Genomic DNA, 11,713 nt, shown 5'->3' on the forward strand with positions numbered 1-11,713 from the left:
CATTAATGAAGAATTCGCATGCCAAAGATCCAAGGAAACCAAGTGAGGAATGAAGAGAATCGAAGATTTGAAGTGAAGAAAAAGAAAAGAAATCCTGAAAATTGTCCTTAAAAAAATATATTCTTGAAAATTGTCCTGAAAAAAACATATTCTGAAACTCTGAGTCTAAAAAATGAATGTTTTGGAAGTCTATTTGGGGAAACCGCGCAGAGTGCGTAAATTTGAGGCGGTTTCTAGATTTTTCCAACTCAGTACGAAAGTTAGAGTTCCACAAGGGTTGAGCAGCTGCCAAAGAGTTTTTCTTCTTCCCTAGTTTATTTTTCATGCTTTGTTTAAGAGGTTTCAATCATGTCTATGGTTGGCTAAATGTTCACTCCCCAAGTATAAGGTTGTGATTTAGTAATAACCTCGGTGAGACCGAGGTCGAATCCCAAAGAACTGGAACCTGTACATAATCTGAAACTAAACAGAACTAGAACTAGACAAAGATGAAATCTAAATCGAATGTAATTAAAGGAATAATGATGAAATATTTACTAAAATATGAGAAATTCAAAGGTAGGAAACTAGGGAGCCAAGGATCCACTTGTAGCAATTGGGAAGTTACCTAGCAATGATTCAAGGACACAACTGGAATCAGAGTCCTATCCTATCCAGTTGGTAAGAAGAGATTTGTCAGATCTCTGAACGTCTCATGAATCTAATCATCAACAGATACGATTGGTGCAGATTTGGAAGTGATTCAATCACCTAACCATGCCCAGGAGACTATGGCAAACAACAACAATTTACCAATACCACAGCCAATCACAAGAGAATTGTGAAAGTTAGGAAGGGGTTCCGTAACCCAATCATGCCAAGGAGACAATGGTGAACAACAAGGCCACCTAAGTTCACAATCTCATAATGAAAAGAACATACTCAAAGCTATTTGCAGATCTACTGTAATTTGAGTCACAATAAACCATTAAAAACTAAAAGTATTCCTTAATAATCAAGCTAGAATCCATAAGAGTTCAATAACCATGAATCAAAGCAAAGCTACCATCCTAATCACGCTACAAGCTTCACCTCTTAGCCCTAGCTAAGAGGTTAGCTAACCACAAGCATGATTAACTAATTCTTAAAAGAAAAGAAGAAGAAAAAACTAAACAGAAAAAAAACTCTAATCTCCCTCTCCTATGCTTCACGTCCCAAAACTTGGATGATCCCTCTCTCTCTCTCTCTCTCTCTCTCTCTCTCTCTCTCTCTCTCTCTTGTGCGTCCTCGTCCTCCTTTATAGGAAACTCCAGTCGGTGGCTGGATAGGTGGAGTCGGTGCGGACGTACGTAGCAAGCAAGTTAGTTTACACAACCGACTCTGGTTCGCAGCTAGCGAAAAACGCAAAAGAAACCTTGCGTTTGATCCCTTTTCGGGCCGGAGGAATGGCTGCTTTCGGAATCTGAGCCGCTCAGACTCCTTGGTGACGGACGGTCGGCCCTAAGAAGTTTTGGACGGTCCGATCACCGCCATGATCGTGCAACAGACGGAAGTCCGGTCTTCTCTCGGACATGCGTATTCTTAACGCAAGGAGCTGCGCTAATGCTCGGTGGGGCCCACTTCAGCTGACGTTTGAGAAATCCACACCGTCCACCAGATTCCTCTCGAAAAACCAGTTAGGTATGGTCTGTTTTGGCTTAGATTCGGTGTGGCCCACAGGACTTGTGCTTCTACCGTTCGTCCTACGTTTAGATGGTTGAGATCCGATCTTTGCTGTCTTTTGAAACTCCGCCACCTAGGCTTGAGTGAGAAGGGCCATGCAAGTCCTATGGACGGTCCGGATTGATCCGTCGAATCATGGTGGTGGCCCACAAGAAAGGGCCGCAAGCTCTGTTACGAGCGTTCACAGAGGCGGGAGAGAAGGATTCAAATCCTTTTAGAAAGAATCGGTCAAAGCTCTGTTGACCGATTCCTCTGATTTGATGCTCATCCAATGCACGTGTGCTGTGCACACGCACCATGTAAGGTGGGTCCCACCTTGAGGTATATGAGATATCCGCTCCGACCATCTGTTATGCCATCTAATTTAAACGGTTGAGACCAAAATTGAAGCATGTCCAGATATCAGGTGGGCCCCAGATCGGTGTTTTGTGGGCTGATTTGACCGTTGGGACACTTCCACAAGGATCCAACGGGTGAATTTCGATGTGTACGGTTAATTTATGGTCCTCAGTCCATGTATGAATTTTCGAGCCGAACGGATGGTGGAAACCTTGTGATCTTGCATTCTGGCTGACTTTCAGGCCACTTGAGCTTCAGTTTCTCAATTTCCTTGGATCTCTGGCGTGCAAATCCGTCGATCTTGGTCCTCTGGAGTCCGTCCCTTGCCTTGGTGACTTCTGAGCGTTAATTTCATGCTTTTAGCACCCTGTTTCAGTTCAAGCTCCTAAACACACCTTGCAGCATAAACACAATTAAATTGGGTCGTTAAACAGTACCATGTTCGTAAATCCAGGCAATAACTGGGGTCTGATATGCAATATTTGACCCTCAACACAACCCCCAACCAGCATTTTGTTAGTCCCGAGCAAAGTATGCGAAAAATACGTTGAGAGTACAGAACGATTTCTCTAAACTCGAGTGATTTGTGCAAAACAATCTAGATCCTAGAATTCTAAGATTCATAAATGTTGGGCATTATTTTCTCTTGGCCTCAAGCGCATGTTAAACTTCATAGTCAGGTTCAAAGTATTAATCCATCAATCAGAAAAATTCTAAACATTTCCATGGGTGTATAGTGTAATCATGGCTTACCATCATTAAGAGATCCAATTGTCAATTTCTATGATACATTGATGATCGAATTTGGCATAAAACCGTCTATCTTAGAACAGTATAAAGAAAACTACCCTAGTCCTATGAAAGCAGGGAAAAACTATTCGAGCATGCCGCAAGGTTCCTCTTCCGGCCAATATCTTGATAAGTTTCTCAGTAAGTTCCTAAACAGGATCAAAATCAAGGTTAAAGTTCTTCCACCAATATCTAGGACATGATAAGTTTCCATCACAAAGAAGTTCCTAAAACAATGTAATAGGTCTTGGGCCAAAGGAGAGCCCTTTTGTAATAAACTTGACGCCCGGAGCATTTCGAGGAGAAACTAAGAAATTTTTCATTGAATTGCTTGAGGTATCCAGAGTACAATTCACCTGTGACAGAAGAAGTTTCAACATTAGTATCCCATGGTGAATCAGAGAATTGGAATTGGTTAGACAATGTGTGGTTCGTAAACAAGGATCAGTTTTTTAGCAAGGAATTATTATCGCTTAGTGCTTGTGCTAAGGAAGATTCATCTCTTGGTTTTTCATAGGGTAAATTAAATATTCGTTCACATGTATGGAACAAGGTAACTATTCAGAAATCAATCCAGAAGTTGGCTTCCACCGGTACCAGTTCTGTACGAGATGGGTCCGCGTACTGTGACTAGACCTGGTTTTTCACTGGTCCCTTGTACTTTACTACATTGGTGCCATCTATTGAGATGATGTAGTCTCAAAACATTCTGAAGTGTCAGACTTCAGTTCCATTGTCAGCTCCTCCTCCTTTAATGGTAGATAGTGAGGATCTGGGGAGGAAGAAGCTTCAGAATAAGGGTTCTCTCGATCCATGACAACTACCGAGATGTTGTTTTGCGAGGCATCCACTATTTCTTTTATCATAGGTTCATTTGAATCTGCAAATTGTGCCAAGCAATTGTCCAAAGAGTTGGGACATTTAGCTGAGAGTGACTCATTTTCCACATTAAAGTGTGTGATGATCTGCCCAAGGATTGCACCGTCTTTAAAAGTAGATGGAGATATGCTCTCTTGCTCCAACCCTGCGCAGACAAATTGAGGGTCAATAGACGAAGTATTGATGTGCGAACTCTATTCATTGATACTACTCAGAAGAGGCATTGAATCGTCAAAACTCGACAGTTCAGATGGTAGCCTCAACTGGGTGGTTTCAAATTCCAGAGTCGTATCGAGCAACTCGTCTATCTCCTGAATCATATCATCACGCAATTTAGGGGAATCATCCAAACATGTCGCACAAGAGATAGAAGGGTCGGTTGTAAGGAACTCATCCACGTTTCAATTAGACAGGTTAGATGAGTGGAGCAGCTCGTTACAACCACTCACTTCGTGTACTTCTTGATCATTGACCTGGACCAAATTGAGATTAATTCCAGGGGAACTGGGGTTGCACATTCATGATCACCATCCCAATACTCATCATATTCTAGTTCAGTGAAGTGCACACTTGGGATGGGATCGCTTTCCTCACATTCTATTCCCAAATTGGGTTGAGGTTCACATAAACTAACCTCTTCCTTATCATTGAACTCGAGTGTGTCATCATCATTATATTTGAAAGACACCCATGTCTCTTCACCATTCTTTTGAACAGTCATCGAGATCGACTCATCGGGAAATTTAACCGTATGCTCATTAATGGAATCCAACTACTCATACCAAATTCCAGAGTTCTCCACAATCACATCATGTGAACTCCCCTGTTGAATATCTTTTATAAGTTCTTGTAGTCTTTGAAGTGTATTTTGTTGGCTGAGCTCTAGAGTTTGGAAGGAATTTTGAATTGAATTCTCTTGAATCGTTTCTGGTTGGATTTTAAAGGTAGAGGACCTAAGAGAATTATCGCTTGAAGTAAGTGCTTCCAAAGTTTTTATAGTTTTCGCAAAACAGGCCATGTTATGCTGAAATGCATCCTCTTGGATCGTTTCTGGTTGGATCTCACTAGTAGGGTATCTAAGAGAATAATCATTATAACATGTTGTTGGTTCATCTTCCCAATTTTGATGTTTCCACTGGTTATAGTCATACGGATCATATGTGGGAGAATATGATAGTTGATAATAATCCTCATTCCCATAATTATGATCGTATACAGACCTATTAACTGATGGAACATAACGTTCTAGTCAGTTCTCAATGTCAGTTCTCGATGGAGAAAAATCTTGAGGTATACGTTGAATTCCAAAACCCTCAGTCATTCCCCAAAACTGCTTATCCATCTCAGCATAGACACGTACCCAAGCTTCCATGGTGAACCCTAATTCTGAGTCTAATCCTAAAAGAAAATATATAAAAAAAAATTCCTACAGCAATAAAGAAAGTAAGAGGAGAAGTTAGAAAGGTGTTAACAAATAAGAAGTTCCTATGTTAAGCTCCTACACAAGAAAACAAAAGAAGTTAGTTTCTAGAAAATAGGACCAAATCTAAAGAATAGAGAAAGTAAAGAAATTAGGACGAAGTTACCACTTTAGAAGATCTATCAAAATCCTACAAAGCAGGAAAGCAGGTTAGTTTCTAAAAATCAAATAAAACGAAAAACCTAAAACTAAAGTTAGTAAAAATCTTAAACTAATTCTAAAACCAATTAATTTCAGAAAATCATATCCGTCAGTCCCCGGCAACGACGCCAAAACTTGTTCACTCCCCAAGTATAGAGTTGTGATGTAGTAATAAACTCGGTGAGACCGAGGTCGAATCCCAAGGGACTGGAACCTGTACGTAATCTGAAACTAAATAGAACTAGAACTAGACTAAGATGAAATCTAAATCAAATGTAATTGAGGGAATAATGATGAAATATTTACTAAAATATGAGAAATTCAAAGGTAGGAAACTAGGGAGCCAAGGATCCACTTGTAGCAATTGGGAAGTTACCTAACAATGATTCAAGGACACAACTGGAATCAGAGTCCTATCCTATCCAGTTGGTAAGAAGAGATTTGTCAGATCTCTGAACGTCTCATGAATCTAATCATCAACAGATACGATTGGTGCAGATTTGGAAGTGATTCCGTCACCCAGGAGACTATGGCAAACAACAACAATTTACCAATCTCACAGTCAATCATGAGAGAATTGCGAAAGTTAGGAAGGGTTCCGTCACCCAACCATGCCCAGGAGACAATGGTGAACAACAGGGCCTCCTAAGTTCACAATCTCATAATGAAAAGAACATACTCAAAGCTATTTGCAGATCTACTGTAATTTGAGTCACAATAAACCATTAAAAACTAATTGTATTCCTCAAAAATCCAGCTAGAATCCATAAGAGTTCAATAACCATGAATCAAAGCAAAGCTACCATCCTAATCACGCTACAGGCTTCACCTCTTAGCCCTAGCTAAGAGGTTAGCTAACCACAGGCATGATTAACTAATTCTTAAAAGAAAAGAAGAAGGAAAAAAAAAAAAAACTAAACAGAAAAAAAACTAGAAAAAAAACAAAAAACTCTAATCTCCCTCTCCTGTGCTTCACGTCCCAAAACTTGGATGATCCCTCTCTCTCTCTCTTGTGCGTCCTCGTCCTCCTTTATAGGAAACTCCAGTCGGTGGTTGGATAGGTGGAGTCGGTGCGGACGTACGTAGCAAGTCAGTTTACACAACCGACTCTGGTTCGCAGCCAGCGAAAAACGCAAAAGAAACCTTGCGTTTGATCCCTTTTTGGGCCGGAGGAATGGCTGCTTTCGGAATCTAAGCCATTCAGACTCCTTGGTGATGGACGGTCGGCCCCTGGGAAGCTTTTGGACGGTCCAGATGGACGGTCCGATCACCGCCATGATCGTGCAACGGACGGAAGTCCGGTCTTCTCTCGGACACGTGTATTCTTAACGCAAGGAGCTGCGCTGATGCTCGGTGGGGCCCACTTCAGCTGACATTTGAGAAATCCACGCCGTCCACCAGATTCCTCTCAAAAAACCAGTCAGGTATGGTCTGTTTTGGCTCAGATTCGGTATGGCCCACAGGACTTGTGTTTCTACTGTTCGTCCTACGTTTGGATGGTTGAGATCCGATCTCTACTGTCTTTTGAAACTCCGCCACCTAGGCTTGAGTGAGACGGGCAGTGCAAGTCTTATGGACAGTCCGGATTGGTCCGTCGAATCATGGTGGTGGCCCACAAGAAAGGGCCGCAAGCTCTGTTTCGAGTGTTCACAGAGGCGGGAGAGAAGGATTCAAATCCTTTTAGAAAGAATCGGTCAAAGCTCTGTTGCCGATTCCTCTGATTTGATGCTCATCCAATGCACGTGTGTTGTGCACACGCACCATGTAAGGTGGGTCCCACCTTGAGGTATATCAGACATCCGCTCTGACCATCTGTTATGCCATCTAATTTAAACGGTTGAGACCAAAATTGAAGCATGTCTAGATATCAAGTGGGCCCCAGATTGGTGTTTTGTGGGCTGATTTGCCCGTTGGGAAACTTCCACAAGGATCCAACGGCTGAATTTCGATGTGTACGGTTAATTTATGGTCCTCAGTCCATGTATGAATTTTCAAGTCGAACGGATGGTGGAAACCTTGTGATCTTGCATTCTGGTTGACTTTCAGGCCACTTAAGCTTTAGTTTCTCAATTTCCTTAGATCTCTGGCGTGCAAATCCGTCGATCTTGTTCCTCTGGAGTCCGCCCCTTGCCTTGGTGACTTTTGAGTGTTAATTTCATGCTTTTAGCACCCTGTTTCAGTTCAAGCTCCTAAACACACCTTGCAGCATAAACACAATTAAATTGGGTCATTAAACAGTACCATATTCGTAAATCCAGGCAATAACTATGGTCTGATATGTAATATTTGACCCTCAACACTAAACCTCTTAGATAGGGCTAAGAGGTGAAGCTTTTAGTATGTTTGAATGATTATCTTGCTTTGATTCTTGTTCTTATTGAACCTCATTGATTTTTAGTTTGATATTAAAAGAATATATTCAGTTTTCTATGATTTATTGTAACTTAAATTACAATAGATGCTGTGATAGCTTTGGATATCTTCTTTTCCTGTTTTGAGATTATGAGATTAGTAAATCTTGTTGTTCACCATTGTCTCCTGGGCATGGTATGTGATGGAATCCCTTCCAATCATTACAATTCTCCTCCATTGAAAATTAGGTCAATGAAAAGTTCAGATTTGATTTAAATCGCTTCATCTTCCAATTGGATAGGATATGACTCTAATTTCAATTGTGTTCCTTGAATCAAGTAAGATAACATCTTGATAGCTACAAGTGGATCCTTGGCACCCTAGTTCTCACCTTTAAATTCATAAGTTTTAATCAACATTTTTCACCATTACTCTCAATTATACAGATTTCAATTTAGATCTTTTTCTAGTTCTAATTCTAATTATTTTCAGAATACGTACAAATTTAGTCCCTGTGGATTCGACCTTGGTCTTACCGAGTTATTACTACATCGCAACCCTACACTTGGGGTTGTGAACAGTAACCACTTGCCAACCACATGCATTGGGTAATCCACATGGAGGGAATCAACCTCAGTTGTTAAGTGTCACGAGCTTACGCATATAGGGGCAAGATCAAGCTTGAAAGGAATGGATGGGCACAAGCTTAAGATGTGAAGATTAAAAATAATCCTTGATAAACCACATACATCGAGTAATCCACGAGGAAGGGAGTCGAACTCGTGTCTGTGGGGAGCAAACCCACGACCAAAGGTATTCACCTAAACTCATAATGGGAAATCCACAGAACGGGAATCGAACTCGTGTCCGTGGGGAGCAAACCCACAACCAAAGCCATTCAACTAAACTCATGACTGGTAATCGACAGAGAGGGAAATCGAAGTCGTGTCTGTGGGAAGCAAACCCACGACCAAAGCCATTCGCCTAAACTCGTGACCGGTTTTGGGAAGTTTTTTTATAACGATAGGTGTCGCCACCCTTTAAGGTGTGACCATTCCCTGTGGATACATACAATCACCCGCCAATCAAGTGCATCGGGTAATTCACGGGGAGGGAATCAAACTTATGTCTATGAGGAGCAAACCCACGACCAAAGCCATTCACCCAAACTCGTGATGTCTAATCCATGGGGAGGAGAATCTTACTTGTCTCTATGGGGAGCAAACCCATGACCAAAGCCATTCGGACAAACTCATGACAAGTAATCCACAGGGAGGGGAATCGAATTCAAGTCTGTGGGGAGCAAGTTGTTCTCTCAAAATCATGACGGGTTTTAGGAAGTGAAACCTTACATCTTTCAAAGATCCAAGTAAAAGGAGAAAAAAAAATGTTTGGGATAGGCTCATCGTTGAGTATGGATTTGACTATCCTTTTATTGGAGGTGATTGATATTCAACATTTAGTGAAGTTTTGTATTGTGTGTTGAGGATGTAATTAGCTATATGGGTAAACTATCAAACCCTACTAAGATCAAGAGTATCCTAAAACAGGAAAGACCCTTAGCATGAAGATTGGTTAGCCTCGAACAAAACAATCATTCATAAGTGGTAATTTCAAATAATGTATTTATTAGAGACCAGAAAGTTAATCTGTATATGGAGTTTTATTGATTGACAAAAGGTCATTCCAACAAAAAATTTGGGGCATTATTTAGTTTTCACATACTTGAAATCTTGCTCAATAACAGGCCCAATCAAATGAACGATTTGAATCACTTGGAATGGCCCAACCATATCAAATACTCATATGGGTGAAAATGTTCCTAATCAATATTAATTATTGGATCATTGACAACAAGCCCTACCATATTAATTGGATCACTGAAAATAGGCTCTACCTTCTTTTATAATGATAGTAGGCACCCTACAATATTAATGATTTGGATAACAAGATGTAATCCCAATCATTAAGAAAGGCTCAGATAATTAAAATGAGTCCAATCATATAAATAATTTGGACAATTAAAATAGACCCAATCATATGATCAATTTGTAGCATTCCAAATGGGCTAGGAAGTATTAACAAATTGGATAATTGAAAATGGTCCACCGTGGATGATTCATGTACTAGTCTCTTACACGTGGAAAATTACAATTCAACATCTACCTTGGGATGTATCACGTCAACCAATTAGATTACTAAAAACGGTTTTGGGTTGGTTCTAATTTTAACATTTTTTTAGTTGGGTCCGCTTAATTTCAACAGTTTTTAAAATTTTCCCTTATTTTCCCAATATTTTTTGAAGATTTTTTCTGCGAAAAGTTTTTTACCAATATAGGTTTTGTATGTTCAATACGCCACATATCTTATCATTTTTGGGATTGGCTGATACTTATAGAAAAACAGTTACTCAAAACCTCATACTTAAACAAAGGGATCTATACAAGGAAGCAGATTTCATCAATCTCTTAGAATTATTTTAAAACTTCTGTGAATTTAGCTTTTAACATTCACCAAGTAAGAATCCATCATCCTTCGCAATATTAGACTAAATAATTAACAAAATGAGAGGGAAAAAGTGTAGTAACAAGCTTTTCCAATAATGCTTCTAAAGTTGAAAGATAGAATCTATTGACCATCTCTACCTTTATTACAAGTCAACTTCCTCTACTTGGTGCTCCTCTTTCTCGGCATTTTTTAGCTTGAGTGGGGGTTGTTCAAATAGCGGAGAAAACTAAGATATCCTGGGTTAATTGGAATGGGTCAACGAAGAGTTCAAAGGAACACCCAAATAAAACCTCATCCATGACTGGAGAGAGTGATCGATGTCTTCTTGCAACCACCTTCTTGTGTCGTTGTCTAGAATCCTCCATAAGGTTGGTGGAAACTTATATGGATAGTAGCTTGTTTAGTAATCCAAGGCCATCCAGAGTCGGAGTTGATCAACGCATGATTAAATTTACTTTTTTTTGGGTTGATGTGTGTTAGCTCCTCAAATAGAGGAAAGTTGTTGGCATCAAATAAGGACAAAGATATTTTATTCTAGGATGGGTAGATACAAGTCCTAGGTGGAGGTTGACTCTAGCAATATGATAAGTTGGATCTAGTTTTTATCCTTAATAGTATTAAACTAGGCACTATCTATTTGGATATTACTTTTTTCACAAGTCCTTTGACTAATATGGTCAATTCACTAGCTAAGGGAAGACTTTATAGGTCTTCTCTCTGTATTAGGGACTCTTATCCATTGCCTTCCTAGACTCTTATATATTTTCAACCTTAGGGCTTCTTTAATAATTTTTAGCTTGAACAGTAATGATAATTTTATTAGACTGAAGGAAAAAATGCAAAAAGGAAAGCGGATGGCAAGGTGCCTTAAAATCTATTCAAATTGGCATTCCAATATTTAGACAATGCAAGTTTATGTCTTCCATCTCCATTGGAGGTTCAATATCTTTTCTAATCAATTTATCACTCAGTTTATCTTATCTAATGCAAATTTGCATGGTGTCCTCTCCATAGTACTAAAGCCCATGGTCATATATCCAACATACAAAATTTCACCAATCAAATGGCTAGGGCGTATTGTTCGATGGAACAGAGTTCCTCTCCATCACCCATACAGAGTAAAACCCAATAGCCAAACAACTTGGGACTGGAATCTACTATAATAACTATTGTACGGAATAAGTAAAAAAACAATCAAATGGCTAGGGTGTATTGTTCGATGGAACAGAGTTCCTCTCCATCACACATACAGAGTGAAACCCAATAGACAAATAACTAAGGACTGGAATTTACTACAACAATTGTTGTACGCAATAAGTAAAAAAGCAAACCCTTTGGCCCACCATGTTGTGAGTGTAACATCCACTCCATCGATGAAGTGCTGTCTCATTCTCACCATACATATCCAAACTAGCCCAACTATCCAACAATCATGTGGATGGATTGGATGTCACACGCAGAATAAGGTGGCGTCACACACAAGTGTTTCATAGGAATCCCATCCAACAATCAAAATAACTGTTA

This window comes from Magnolia sinica, chromosome 9 (assembly GCF_029962835.1).
Source record: "Magnolia sinica isolate HGM2019 chromosome 9, MsV1, whole genome shotgun sequence".
In the NCBI taxonomy this organism is placed as follows: Eukaryota; Viridiplantae; Streptophyta; class Magnoliopsida; order Magnoliales; family Magnoliaceae; genus Magnolia; species Magnolia sinica.